Here is a 15273-nt window from a genome sequence, read left to right as displayed (position 1 = left end):
CGTCATCTATCACACAGCGTGAAGAGCCTGCACTGGTTTAGTAGAGGCTTCGAACCTACTACCCGTGAGAGCCTCATTTGGAGCTGACAGCGTGGAGCATCCCGGGCCTGGGGTCGAAAGGCCTCTGCAGCTATGCAACCTTGGCCGAGTTAGTGAGCAGAGCTTCTGTTCCCTTTGTATGCTGTAAACTGGGTCCTTAAAGGTTGTGTCGGCAAAAAGAAAATGCGATGATGAGCAGGAGTTTTGTGAATGCTGAACTGTCAGGTTCCTGTGAGGAGAGGGTGGTGATGAGGATGATGGATGGGACAGTGGAGTGTGGCTTCTAGAATCAGAGGGGCAGGGTTCTAATCCTGGCTGTGTCTGTTATCTGTAAGAGGGACATAAGAGCAAATGAGGACAACTATTGAGAGAATTTCAGGTGATAAACTGGGCTGACCAATCCGCTCTCCCCCGTCAAATGCATGTCTTGGGGCTGGCAGGTGGCATGGTGGTTAAGGTGTTGGACTCCCACATGGCAGACCGTGGCTTAAGTCCTGGATCTGGTGGCTTACTTTCTCACTTTCCCCTTCTCACTCACTCTCTGTCTCTTTGGTCAAGGTAAAAAATAATAAATAATAACAAATAAAAGGAAATAAAGAAATAATAATTTTAAAAAGCATGTCCACCTGGAAACTCTGAATATGATGTTCTTTAAAAACAGGGTCACTGAGCCAGCAGCTGGTGTACAGGTTAAGGTGCTGGGTCCCACATAGCCAACTGCCTAGTTTGAGTCCCAGACATGGCTACGTGAAAATCACACTAGGCGCACGTGCATACGTGCCCAAAATCCCAAGAAGAGAATGGAGAAGAAGAGATTGCGATGTGGCCATCCCTCCTTAGGGGGAGGGGGTGATGTATCACTTTCCCTCTCTCTTTTCTCTGTGTCTCTCTGGCGAGTGCACATGCTCTATAACAAAACAAATAAGCAACACACATACACACACACACACACGCACACACACACACACGCACACACACACACACGCACACACACACACACGCACACACACAAAGAAAGAAAGAAAAAGAAAGAAAAGAAAACCAAAAATAAAGTAAAATAATGTCATTGCAATGTCAATGTCATGAGGTTCTATTGGATTAGAGAGAGCCCTAAAGCCAATACGACGGGTGTCCTTCTAAGAAGGGGAAATTTGGACACAGAGACAGATACACAGAAGGGAGAGCGCGCGAAGATGCAGACAGACGGGAGAATACTTTTCTGTTTTAGTGGCCTGCTTTGAGGCCGCTTGTTACAGCAGCCTGAGGAAATGCATACGCTTGATGACCCAGAAGTACTCAAGGCTCTGGTCCCTGGAGCGTGCGAGGTGCTGTGTATCGGGCCTAGCCGTTACTGTCATTGTCATCATTCAGATCAATCAATCGCATTATCTTATTATGGCCCAAGGGAGATTGCGATGGCTACAGAGTAGTTTTGAGGAAAGCCCTTCAAGCTCCCTGGCCCTATATTACTGGGGTTGAGGTGGGGTGGCTACTCCAGGTCATGGTCTCCCGTAAGCCTTTGCCTGGAGCAGGTGACTGCCCTTGGGGATGGTGGCTGGCTTCCATGCATCCCCAAGGTCTGGGGTTCCTCCATGAGCCATTGTTGTGTGGCAAGGTGGTGGCTGTCTTGTGCTGTGGCCTCCCGTGAGGCTGCCTGGTGTGGCAACATCCCAGGCCTGGTTTCTGGAGCTCGGTTTAACAGATGCCTCATAAACCTGTCTGGCAACAACATTCCTCCGACACTCTGAGCAGCCTGAGCTGCCGGCTGTCACTCCACAGCCTGCTGTGGTTTTGTAACACTCTGACGAGGAATGTCAGCTGCTACCCTCCACGGCCGTGACTCACTTCAGATTCTGAGCCCAGCTGCCCCTGTGGCAGCCGGAACCCCAACCTCTCTGCCCAGCTTCCGCTTAGTGTCCAAGGCAGGTCTTCCAAGGTTTTCCCCAAAAGGAACAGAGGGAGAGACAGACCCCTGGGCCCTAAAGACACTCGAAGACACACCTGACTCCATATGTCCCAGCTCTGGGTGTGGGGCAAGCAGTGTCATGGTCTGGGTTGGAAAGAGGTCTCTCCATTTGGGTGGTGGAAAGAAATGGCCGCGAATACCTGCTTCTGGCACTTTCCTTGGACTGGCCACTTCATCTCTTCAGGCCCCAGTTTCTCTCCTGTGAATGGGGATATTAGAAGGGCTTGAGCAGCTCCCCTCCCTCTTGCCGGCACCGCCAGGCTCACTCTTCAACTGCAGACAGCAGGTCAAATGGCACCGATCCGCTAGTGAGAGAGTTTGGTTCAATCGCATCTATCCTGTCAATACTTGTCTTGTTTTAATTGCCAGAAGACACATGTGCTTTGAGAGACAGTGAGACAGAGAGGGAAGGAGAGGGGAAAAGCAGCCTTCTCCCCAATGGGGCATGGTCACACCTCAATCTCTGCCTTCCACTTCTCCGTCCTGTCAAGATACAGGGCACACATGTACATGCACCGGGCCTGTTTTTCAGGCTTCCGGGGCCCCGGCTGCAACTGTGAGGTTAACTATATGAGATCCAGCTCCTTTAACCGGTAGTCCATCAAGCTGGCCCCAGGTACCTGTTTACGGCCATTAAGTATCACCAGGACTGAGGGGGCCTTGGGGGCATAGGGAGGGACAGAACTCCTGAAGAGTCTCATCCCAGCTGCAGTTCAAGGCTATGAGAGCCTGTTTGCAGCAGGCGCAGCTCAGCTGAGCCTGGTAGATGGATGGGGAGCTCCCGGGCTGCCTCAGCGCAGGGCACAGACGTAACCCAGATGCCGAGCGCTGTGTGTATGCCGCAGCGGGGAAGGGCATGGACGGAGTCTGGGTGTTTGGGGCATTTGTGATGAATCAGAACTTGGTGACGTCATGAATGCAGGCATTTTTACTGCGAGACAAGTCATGGCTGGGCGGCATTGAGGATGTTTTCACCCCTTCTCCCAGGCCCTGGGTGGAGTGTTTCATGGGAATACTCCCCTCCCTTTCATGTTGGAGCCTATGTTTGGGTGTGTGGGCACCCCCAGATCCCTTGGTGAGGGCTGCTCAGGTGGTCAGTGCCGGCCTGGGAGGGGATTTCGGTAAGAGTCAGGCCAAGTGTTGACATGGTCCCAGCTCAGCCAGGTTGGGAGGTGACGGGCAGAGACATTGCAAGTAGTCCCGGAGGCTTCTGGGAAATGTTTGGAGGGGGATCCTACAAACTCTGGGGTGTCTCAGAGCTTGGAGCAGAAATGAGAAGCAGTCTGTACCTGTGACCTTGAGCTGGCGAGCTAGCCCTGAAGCTACGCTGGTTACAAATGTGCACAAGTTCTGCCTCCACTGACCTCCCAGGTCCCACCGAGCTTGGTCATATTTGCTAGTTGGCCTGTTTGTGGTGGAGCCCTGCGCTTTGCAGGACTGGTTTCATCAGAGTCTGTGTGGGTAGAGACTGGGATGAGAGGAGAGGTGAAAGCAGGCCATCCCAGGTCCCCAGCTACAGTTGTCTGCCAGAATCGGGCCCCAGTCAGGGCAGGGCTAGGCCTGGGCGTTCTGGAGCCTGTGCAGGACTCTACTTCTGCAACTCCTTCCTACCCAAGTCCCCTCCCGTTTCCATTCATACTTGAATTTGACAGAACCCGAGTGTCTGCTGTATGCCAGGTTTTATGGCAGACAGAGCAGCCATGGTGATAATGCGGTGGTCTGAACAACAGCAGTAGTTTCTTCATCTATAACATGGGATGATAATAACAGTGCCTACCTCACAGGCACACTAAGAATGAAATAGATCATGCATGGTGGGGCAGCAGGTGGCATAGTGGTTAAGGCATTAGATTCCCACCTGACCAGTGGTTTGAGTCTCGGACCCAGTGGCTTGAAAATTATGCTGGGCATGTGTGAGTGCATGCCCCAAATCCCGAGAGGAGAGTGGAGGAGAAGGGATGGAGGGGTGACTATCTCCACTGGGGGGTGATTTCTTACTTTCCTTCTTGCTGTCTCTCTCCAGTAAGTGTATATGCCCTATGGCAGAAACCTAAAAACAAAACAGAACAAAACAGCATTCACATAGAGTACTTAGCACAGCATACCTGGCCTATGGTAAGCACATACTCAATACTCATTTATGAGGAGCCTGAGATTCAAAGACGTAAAGAACCTTACTCAAAATCACACGGCAGGGGAGTCTGAATCAAGGAGTTCCGGTCCAATGGGGGAGACTGACAAGTCTTCTGCAACTGCCAATTCAATGCTAGGTGAGCTGAGGGAAGCGTAAATGGCTTTTGGAGTCCTGTCTGGGCAGTTTCCAGAAGGCTTCATGGAAGAGGTGACCCTTTCATTAGGCCTCACAGGTGAATTGGCCATTATCGTGGAAGGAACTGACCATAAATGCAAACAAAGATGGGGAGGCAGGACGGTAGGGTCATGGACCAGAAATGGGGTGCCTTATTGTAGAGGAGGTCAATAGGAGAAAAGGCCAGGCAAGGTGGGTACAGACAGAGAGCAAAGAGCCTGAATGCATGCTGGGGAGTGCCTCATAGTGATTGCTCCCTGGAGAGGCAGTATGGTGCAGTGGTTTGAGACCTGGACTGGAGCCTGCCTGCCTGGGGACAGGTCTGCAGCTGGAGCCAGTAAGAGCATGTGCCCCTCATAGCAGGAGGAACTGGGCAGGGGTGTCTGCAAAGCCCTCCAGCTCACCAGCCTGCTTGCCAGGCACCGCGTGGGTCTTAGCCTGGGAAAGCATTTGCTCCAGCATGGAGTGAAATCCTCACTGCGGCCATGCAGACACTTTGTACTCACTCAGTTCGACCCCGGGGCCAGGATTCTCAGTGGGCAGTGGAGTCTCCAAGGCTATCTCCCTTTATTCACTTAGGACGGGGCCATGCAGTGCCACTTGCACTAGGAAGTGGCATGAAGAGGACATGCCTGCATGGAGGGGAGGTTAGGCTTGGCGAGGGTGGTGAGGGATTGTCTGATGTGGCGATTTAGATTGGGAAGTCGTGCCTCCAAGACCCTCTGGGAATCTCCTCTTGCAACAGTAGCCCTAACAGCAGGTGTGAAATGAGTGCCTGCTTCTTATCAGCTAATTTTGCCCTCATCAGGGGTCCCCTGCACCTGTGCACCTGGCTTGACTTCAAGTCTGGGCTGGCGTTGCCTCTGGAAGGGCTGCATCCATCCACATCCCCTTCTACTGCCAGGCAGACATGCCAGGCCAGTCGTTAGCACCCCTCCAGGAGCAGCAGGCATGCCTTACGCTTTCTGGGGGTCTAAGATGTCTCCAAGCAACTGAGGGCACCCCTGGCCAGCCCTGGGTTTCCGGTCCTGGTGCTTTGTTTCTAGACCCTCCGCATGCGAGCAATACCTCACCCAGTTCTATTGGCAGGGTCTCTTCTGCTCGGTTCCATTAGTTTGCATGCCATCCCCCCCACACACACACCCACCCAGATACATACACACCTGCTCTTTTTTTGGGAGGGGAGAGAGGTTTTTTGCTATAGGGCGCGTGCGCTTGCCAGAAAGACAGAGACAGAGAGACAAAAAGCAAGAAATCACCCCCCAGGGGGAATGGCCACGCTGTGATCCCTTCTCCATTCTCCTCTCATGATCTTGGGCTTGCATGCACACATGCCTAGCATGAGTTTTAAGTCACTGTGTCCGGGACTCGAACCGCAGTCAACTATGTGGGAGTCCAGCGCATAGCCATTATGCCAACTGCTGGTCCCACCTGCTCTTTAATTCATGGCTCTTTCACCTCACAGGAGAGAGAGCACCCCACCATCCCTGTCCCCTGTCATTTAGGTGTCTTCATACATCTCTCTTGGGCTCTGGAGTGGGGATACTTGAAAGGGGATGGTTGGGGAGAGCAGAATGCTGAGGTACCCACTCCTGGAAGGCAAATTGCAAAGGCAGATCTGATCTGACCTCTGTGGGTTTCCTTGTTTTCCTCCCTCCCTCTTTTCTCTCTTAAACAGCTTTATTTTATTTTTGTAGAATGTATTTCTTTATTGACTCCATGCTAGAGGGCAGGAAAGAGAGAAATGCCCCTTCAGGGACACCAGATCCACCCCTGGTCTCAGCTGGCTGGGATCACAGGCACGCATGCCTGTGATGGGCCTGCTCAGGGAGGTCTCAGGATGCGAACCCAGGACCTCTGCCATGTGGGTGTGGTTGAATCACCACAGCACCACCTGGACCCTTAAACAGCTGTATCGAGATAGACATAACATATCTTAAAATTCTTCCATTTATAGTGCGTAGCTTCAGTGGGTTTAGTGTGTTTACAGAGTTGCACAACCAACACCATAATCTAATTTTAGAACATTTCCTCGCCCTCTACAGCAGCCTGATGGCAGCATTCACCCTCTCCCCCTTACCTCCCAGACCTGACAATGGCTGATCTACTTCCTGTCTTTGCATTCATTGGTGAAGCAACTGGAAATAGCAAAGCTAGAGCCCCAGGTCCTGAGATGAAATGAATACTCCCCAGATCAGGACAAGCAGAAGCTCAGAATCAGAGTCATCTTTCCAACCGGCCACTCTGTTTCTCATGGCTGTCCTGCTGGGCCGATGACCCCTGCCCCTTTCAGCTACCCAGAGAGGGACATGAGAAGAGAAGAAATCCCCCAAGGCCACATGGTAGGTCAAGGACACAGCTCGTGCCCTGCAGGGCCCACCTTTTTCAGCAATGCAAGCCACCTTCCCACAGTGGCTCCTCCACATTCATGGACCTCCATTCGGCCCTTCTTATAATAGTATCTCTGTTTCCCCACTGTAAAATGGGAATAATCCCACGGACTGGACGTGTGGTTGTGAGGATTAAATAAAACCGAAAGCAATCTTGTACGGAAAGCGTTTAGCCCTGTGCCTGGCACATGCTTGTCCCTCTGCAGATGAGAGCTGAGTTGATTCAGAGTAAATCAAGGACCTGCACATTCTGGTTGTTCGGGGTGAGTGGAGAGTCACCCATCGCCTTCCCTGGAAGAGGGCAGATGAAAGCCACTGAAACTGCAGGGGTGCTAGTCACTTCTTCCCTGTCACCCGAAAGCTGGTGACGTGCTAGTGATGTCGCAGGGCGGCAGGGCGGCAGGGTGGGTGGAAGGTTGAGCCTGATGGGGATGACTAAGTCCCGAGAGCTGTGGGAGTCTGGTTAATCAGCAGCGTCAAAACTTCCCCTTGCTGTTTGCAAACAAGGGCCACCCCCAGAGGAGGAGGCCCAGGGCTGGGGACAAAGGCTGAGGGTGTACAGAACCTGGGAGAGGTGACGCTGCTGTCTAAGGGGAATGGCAGCAGCAGGGCCAAAGAGGTTACAGGCTGGTCAGTGGCTCTGATTGTCTGAGCATGTGGCTTCCCTTACTTGGCTGTTGTCCCCTTCCTCCTCCCCCCAGGAGGGATCCTCTTTCCAGGAGTGACTGATGGACTCATTGCAAGAAGCCAGAATGAAGAGCCAGGATGGGGTAAGAGCGCGGGTGTTAGTAATGTCACCTGAACATACTCATCCCTCCAGGAGTTCTCAGCATGCTCCTGCACTGCAAGGATGGGATGTCCCTGACTCCATCTGAGAAGATGCCTGCAGGTTAAAGAGCAGGCAGTGTGGGCCAGCAGGTGGCATGGAGGTTAAGGCAACTGGATCCCACATGGCTAGCTGTGCAGTTCGAGTCTTGGACCCTGGTGGCTTGAAAATCATGGTGGGCACTTGTGCATGTGTGCTCAAAATCCCTAAAGGAGAATGGAGGAAGGATTGTGGTGTGGCCATCCCCCCTGGGGGTGGGGATGGTTTCTCACTTTCTCTCTCTCTCTCTTTCTCTCTGGTGAGCACATGGAGCCTATAGCAAAAAGAAAAGAAAAAGCAGACAGAGAAGGAGAGCCCTGAGTCAGTGCTCTCAGCCCAGCCCAGCAGACAGAAACACTCCCAGCCCAGCACCCCATGGAAGAGCCAGACACGCCCCTGTCTTGACAGCCATCACTCAGACATCTTTTTATATGCCTCCTGCCTCCCAGGAGAACCAGCCAGGCTGAGAATTCCAGATCCAAGAGAAAAACTGTAAATTAGCGTGAAAAGCAGTTCTCATCAAAAAATGCTGCCAACAACAGTGTAAATTTGGTACAGCAAATTTGAGGGCAATCTGGTAACATGTTTAGAAAGTGAAAAAAAAATGATCAGACTCTTTATTCAAAAAGATTTTATGAAATTGACAACCCCTCTTCTCCTTCCCTGCCCACCCGGGGAATAAAAAGGCTATGTGTCGGGAGATCTTGACAGCAACGCTGTTTATGAAAGTGGGAAAAATGGGAGCTACTCAAATAGCAGACCCCATGGAATGGTTAGCTCAATTGGCACAGAGCCAACCAGTAGAACATTACGCAGTGATTTAAAATGTTTTCCCCCTGTTGTTACTGAGTGCTGGGTATGCTCCAGATACGAGGACCCCAGCCTCCTGCTTAGTCTGAGGCCTGCAGTTCTGAAAAGAACAGGCCTTAGTAGGAAAAAGCAACATGGAAAATGTGTATTGGGGGCTAGATGGCAATGCAATGCTCTGTGAGGCTGACTCACATGGAAAGGTGCTGAGTTCGCCTTCAGAGACCTCCCTGAGTGTACTGTGAGTACCTGGGCCCATGATCTTGGACTGGCTGACTGCAGACGAGGGTGGATGGTGGTGTCAAGAGCCTATAGGGGTGCTGTCTTCTTTTTTTGTCTGTCTCTCTATCTCTTTCACTTATGAAAGAAATACGGGACCAGCAGTTAGCGTAATGGCTATGTCGCTGGACTCCCACGTAGTTGACTGCGGTTCGCGTCCTGGACCCAGCGGCTTAAACTCATGCCGGGCACGTGTGCGTGCGTGCCCAAGATCCCGAGAGGAGAATGGAGGAGAAGGGATTGCGGTGTGGCCATGCCCCCTGGGGGGTGATTTCTCGCTTTCTGTCTCTCTGTCTCTCTCTGTCTGTCTGGCGAGCGTATGCGCCCTATAGCGAAAACCTCTCCAAAAAGAAAAAAGAAAGAAAGAAATGACTGAACTTTTATAAAACAAAGAAAAGAAAATGCTCATTATATGGTTTAAAGTGAGAGAAACAGAGCAGAACATTCCATCTCCGCTGTTTTCCACCAGAACTGCAGCTTGTGTCTGTGGAAATACTGACCGCGTGGCAGATGCTGAACGGAGTTTGTTAGGTTACGTACGTCCTCTGATTCACATCTCTCAGTAGCCAGTGGGCTCGGCACTGGTACTACCACGTTTGCACAGGGAAGAAGCTGAGGCACAGAGGAAGTGACTGAGCCCGGGTTCAAACTTGATCTGACTGGCCCCTGAACCCACTGCACCACTGCACTATACAGTCTCTGGGTTGCAGAAGTCACACCTGCTCACGGTCAGTTACCAGGGGGGAGAAAAAACAAAATCTGGGCTAGGACCAACAGATGGTACAATGGTTACATTGCTGGATTCCCACATAGTCGACTGTGGTTTGAGTCCCGGACCCAGCAACTTAAACTCACGCAGGGCACGTGTGCATGTGTGCTCAAAATCCTGAGAGGAGAATGGAGGAGAAGGGATGGTGGCATGGTCTTCCTGCCTGGGAGGTGATTTCTCACTTTCTGTCTGTTTCTCTCTGTCTCTCCAGCAAGTGCACACAACCTACAGCAAAAACCTCTCTCTAAAAATAAAAAAAAAAAAATCTGTGCCAATGACAAGAAGTTAAGGGTGGTGGAATTTGGGGGGCTTTTTTTTTTGTTTCTCCTCTCTTGATTTCTATCACATTTGTTCAGAAAAAAATAATTTAATTTAGAAAAAGACTGAAAGCAGGCCAACTGGTGGCCAGTGGTTAAAGCAGCTGGATCCCACAAGGCTGAATGTATGGTTCAAGTCCCAAAGCCAGCAACTTGAAAAATACACTGGGCATGTACATGCCCCGAACCCCAAGAGGAGAATGGAGAAGGAATTGCTGTGCAAACACCCGCTCGGGGAAGTGCTTTCTTATTCCCCCAACCTCTGTCTATTTCCAGTGAGTACACACACCCTACTGGACTCCCACATGGCCGACCATGGTTCAAGGCCCAGACCTGGCAGCTTGCTTTGTGTGTGTGTGTGTGTGTGTGTGTGTGTGTGTGTGTGGCTGGACTGGTGGGCATGTTTGCCCTATAGCAAATTTAAAAAAAAAAAGATAATAAATAAAATAAATAATTCTTTAAAAACGAAAACAAAAACAAAACCACCTAAAATGTATAGCAGATTGGGAGAAGTGAGTGGGGAAGTGGGGAAGAAGTGGGAGCAACAGTAAGAATGCGTGACTTGGCTTGGAGTCAGGAGGTATAATGATTTCAGAACCAGAAAGGAAGCCGGGGAGCATTTGGTTGGACAGCTCAGGTGGTTTCTCAATGGTGGGAAGGTCCTGAGTCAGAGGGAGTAGGGCTTCTCAGGCTTGTGCTGTTCCCATGGCCATTCTTGCTAAACCTTTTTATCACCTGGTGCCTAAGCCCATTATCTCTTCCGTGTTTGCATTCCTTTCATTTTTTAGACTAGAGGAAATGATACAGGAAGAAAAAAATCCCTCTCCATTTGCCTTCAACCTTGGAGTACTGGGAGAAAGGGAATCTCTGACAAATGCTTTCTTGGTCATAGAGAGGTTTTAGGTCTCCTCACCTGAGAGGTGGGGGGATGCTTTTGAGCCCAGTCTCCCTGGCAAATGCTGAAGGTGGCCCCTGTCTGGGTACTTTCAGGCAAGGTGGTTTTATGGGTGAAGATAGCCCTGGGTCCCTGCAGAGACCACTGAAAATGGGAGAACTGTTTTCCTCTGGTAATACAGCTTTTTAGAAAGGAAGAGATACCAACCCAGCTGCTGTGGCACAACGGTAACCAAGTGGCTTGCAAAGCTGTGAGCTGTGGGTTCGGGTCCCCAGACTGACTTGAAAACACACCTGGTATGCAGGTGTCCAGGATCCGAGGAGCTGATGGGCTGGGGAAAGGGGATTGCAGCACGATGAGACCCTGTGAAGGGGGCCTTTCTCTCTCGGTCTCTGTCTTGTATTCTCTTTTATAATAATAATAAATAGGGGCTAGCCGGTAGTGTGGAGGTTAAGGTAACTAGATCTCACATGGTCGACTGCATGGTTGCATGGTTTGAGTCTTGGACCTGGCGGCTTGAAAAATACACCAGATATGTGTGTGTGCATGCCCAAAATCCTGAAAGGAGAGATACAGGAGAAAGGACTGCTATGTGGATCATTCCCCTGGGAGGTGCTTTCTTAATTTCCCTCTTTCTCTATCTCCTCTGAGAGCACATGTGTCCTCTGGCAAATTCAAAAAAAAAGAAGAAGAAAAGGAGGGATTCAGGAAGAGCAGGAAAAGGAGAGGGAGAAAAAATGAGAGCGATACCTTCCTTTAAATGAGCACCTGGTGCCTGCAGGAGTCTAGTGTAAGTGGAGGAGGATTTGTGGAAATTATATCCAGCCAAGGATGGCCCAGGACTACCACGTCTTTGCACCCAGAGGAGGAGGGCTCCTGAGAGCTTGCAGGTGCAGGCCTGGTACCAGCTCCAGATAAGCCGAGATTATGTGACCAGCCCAAGTCCTGTAGCTGGTTAGGGACAAAGCTGGGGTTTGAACTCCCACTTGTGGGGCTGGGTGCAGAGCCCTTGCTCTTTCACCCCATAGGGTCCTCTCCAGTTTGCTCTGCAGTGTTCAGGATGAACAATTTCAAGGTATTGGAAGATGTGAGGTTAGAACAGCCTCTGGCTGAGTCACAATTACTTAATATGTGATCTTTTTTTAAAAAAAGAATTATTTTTAAATTTTTATTTGTTGTTATTATTTTTTCATTTGACCAGATAGAGACAGAGAGAGAGAGAAAGGGAAAGTGAGAAAGTAAGCCACCAAGTCTGGGACTCGAACTGTGGTGAGCCATGTGGGAGTCCAGCGCCTCAAACACCACGCCACCTACTGGCTCCTAATATGTGACTCCTAACTCTACCTTCAAGAAACTGTGTTATCCTGAATCATGAGAGGATAGACACTTTTCACAGCAGCAGGGTGCTCTTCACTGGCCACTGTGAAATAATTGCATAAGGGTCTTTCTCTTCCTTCATGTCAGTAGGAATTGCTATTAGTTTACATGGACAGAAAGTCGTTTGGGTGTTTCATGCCCCTGCCCTTCCCTCTGAATCCTACATGACCTGTGCATTTATTCACTGAGAACATGTGCATATATGCCACCAGGCCCCATGTTAGGTTCCTGGAGACGAAAAAGGCCCTGCCCTCAAGGGGCAGATGGTGTAGACAGGAATGGCTGTTACAATCCAGTGTGGAGGGATGGCACAGGGGTAGGGTGAGCCCCCTGCTGGTGCCTGGGAGGTCAGGGAAAGCCAGGTCTAAGCTCAAAGGTTGAATGGTCAGGACTTGGCCAGGGAAAGGTCAATGGAGGCAGGTGAGAATCAGAGTGCGGAGAAAGGCCTTCTGGGGGGGAAGGCAGCATTTTCAAAGGCCTGGGAGGTGATTGGAACTCAGGTTAAATCATTCAAACTGAAAATCATGTAGATCTTCTCTCTCCTTTGTTCTGGGTTTGCTCAGTTCAAATATAACTTGGTTTTTTAGTCTCTCTCTCTTTGTAAGCATTTATTTATTATCTATTTATTTGTTGTGATTTTTTTTTTTTGAGAGGTTTTCGCTATAGGGTGCATGCGCTCGCCAGACAGACAGAGAGAGACATAGAGATAGAAAGCGAGAAATCACCCCCCAGGGGGAATGGCCACGCTGCAATCCCTTCTCCTCCATTCTCCTCTCGGGATCTTGGGCATGCCTGCATGTGCACTCGGCGTGAGTTTAAGCCACCGGGTCCAGGACTTGAACTGTGGTCGGTGATATGGGAATCCAGCGAGGTAGCCATTATGCCATCTGCTGGTCCCTATTTGTTGTGATTTTTTTTTTTTGAGAGGTTTTCGCTATAGGGTGCATGCGCTCGCCAGACAGACAGAGAGAGACATAGAGATAGAAAGCGAGAAATCACCCCCCAGGGGGAATGGCCACGCTGCAATCCCTTCTCCTCCATTTTCCTCTCGGGATCTTGGGCACGCACGCACACGCGCCCAGTATGAATTTTAAGCCACCGGGTCTGGGACGCGAACCGCAGTCGACTACGTGGGAGTCCAACGACATAGCCATTACGCTAACTGCTGGTTCCCTTATTTGTTGTGATTTTTAAGCTGCCAGGTCTGGGACTCGAACTGTAGTCGGCCATGTGAGAATCCAGCACCTTAATCATCTTACCAGTAGCTGGCCCCTTTAGTACTTCACTTTGCTTCCTTTTGAAGAGAACTCTTTTCACAGTAGGCCTTTGGCTAGTTATCTGAGGAGTGCCTGAGAGGTGAGAGGATTCAGGCCTTTTGAACACAGAGACTGCACTGCTGACTGCTGCCTGGCAGATGGGCTGGCCATGGGTACTGACCTGCCAATGTGGCCGCTGCCTTTTGTCTAGCCATCTCTAACGCAGTAAGAGATGCAAAAAAAGGGGGCAGGAGGGGTTGGGGCCAGAGGCCAGGCCCCAGAGTCCTTCCTCACTCATGGGTTCAAAACCTCAGTGTTGGAAAGACCAGGTTTCTGGAACGTTCTCTGTCTTCTCTGTGGCTGGGGAAGACTAAGCAACCCCCACATTAGCCATCAGTGGAGTTTCTGGGATAGAAATGACATTGGAGTCACCAAGTTCCTGGTGCCATCGAATATTCTTAAAAACAAATCCCAACAATGGAACAATAGTTATTTACACTTCAAATCAGAATTTTGCTAGAATTCCAAACATGCCTCTTTCTAATGGCTCAGTGTTCTTCCTTCACTGGCGCTTTGAGTTTAATAAATTCTTAAACCTATCTGTGTGCAGATGATAGTCCCATGTATGTGTGTACATTTGTGAACACACATGTATACACGATTGGGCTCATAGCTCAACTTTTTCATACACTGGGCTTGTGCATGCACTTCCTAAGGCTCAGTCTTCTCTCCTGAAAAATGGGAATATGATGGTGTCACTTCACAGGGTGTTCAGGGTTAACTGGGATCTTGTTTATAAAGTGCTTAATGCCGCGCCTGGTACAGTATTTTCTTTGAATAAATGGTATCTATTATGTACTCAGGAGGAAAAAAAAAAGACCGTACCAAAGTGTCGGCAGCATTTATCTTCAGTGGATGGGATTTGGGTTACAATGAACATCTATTACTCTTGTAATCAGAGAAAAAGAACAATAGATGTTACTATTAATTTAAAACTCTGACTTCGGGATTATCAGAAGGAACCTGCAGCTAATGTCAATGCACTGATTTCGCAAGTCAGACAAGGCCTCAGTTTCATTACTAAGACTTTGAAGATAGACACCCCACGCCGCCTCCGATCAACTAACAGGGACTAGAACTAGGTCAGGCATCGAGAGAAATGTTGCCTTGGTCCAACCTTGGGGTCTCTCCAACTGCCTGGCATCTGGAGGGCAGGCAGTGAGATTCAGAGAAGAGAAGCCTCCAAATAAGGCTTTCCTCTTCCAATGGGAGGGCTCTTAGCCGGAAATCTAACTCTGGGGCACGCTTCCAGGACAGTGACATTTACCCTCTATCGGGCCTTCACTGGGGAATCTCAGAGAAGAAAACACACACTCGCGAGCTTACAGCTGGAGGACTGTCCTGGCCTGGCATCCAGAACGCGCTCAGTGCAGGACCTTGGCTCCATCTCTGCTCCAGATTCTCCCAGTGGTGTTGCCTGGTCCCCCTCCATCTCTTCCTTGCTCCCCCTGGGCCATGCACTGCCAAGCGGGAAGGGGCAGGTGCCCAACCTCCTTAGATTATCTGCAAAACCACTGCCTGTGCTGGGCTGGCTTCTCTCTCCTTCCGCACCCTGGAGGGGAATACTGCTTCTGACTCTGGAATAAAATGCCGCCTCTGTTTGAGAGACAAAGAACAGAGTGGCTCCTCCCGGTCAGCTGTCTCTCCTGGCCGGCCAGTCCCTTGGCCTCCCCCATGCCCAGGCGCCCTGTGATCACAGCCTTCTGGGGCTAGGCGGGGAGCTACTGCGCTCCAAGAGTGTTTTCACTGAAGCTTAAAAGGAATATTTAACCTCAAAATCCGCAAGCAGCTTCCAGGCTCTGGAAGATGTTCATTTGTTGGGGTGGGGAGTAGCCGGCAGGGGGTGGGGTAGGGGAAGGCAGTCTGGCTTGGCGGTGGAGGCTATTGCGAGAACCTCTGTGTACCCTGCATACCAGTGCGAGTGCATGTGCGTGCCAAGTTGTGT

At 50.4% G+C, this 15273-nt stretch overlaps 2 long non-coding RNA genes across 2 annotated transcripts; one reads left to right on the top strand and one right to left on the bottom strand.

Moving 5' to 3' along the window:
- Nucleotides 1-213: 213 nt before the first annotated feature.
- On the bottom strand, nt 214-2849 carry LOC102468431 (uncharacterized). The gene is made up of 3 exons (XR_334562.1): nt 2461-2849; nt 2146-2310; nt 214-367 (listed from the first exon to the last, which is right to left on the bottom strand). It is a non-coding gene; the product is annotated as an uncharacterized LOC102468431 (long non-coding RNA).
- A 115-nt stretch (nt 2850-2964) lies between these two features.
- LOC102468153 (uncharacterized) lies at nt 2965-8025 on the top strand. Its single transcript, XR_334561.2, has 3 exons — nt 2965-3126; nt 7405-7473; nt 7833-8025. It is a non-coding gene; the product is annotated as an uncharacterized LOC102468153 (long non-coding RNA).
- The last annotated feature ends 7248 nt before the right edge of the window (nt 8026-15273 follow it).

This window comes from Tupaia chinensis, unplaced genomic scaffold, assembly GCF_000334495.1.
Source record: "Tupaia chinensis unplaced genomic scaffold, TupChi_1.0 Scaffold000235_1, whole genome shotgun sequence".
Classification (NCBI taxonomy): domain Eukaryota; kingdom Metazoa; phylum Chordata; class Mammalia; order Scandentia; family Tupaiidae; genus Tupaia; species Tupaia belangeri.
Note: the sequence above shows the minus strand (reverse complement) of the source record. Positions and strands in the feature narration are given on the sequence as shown.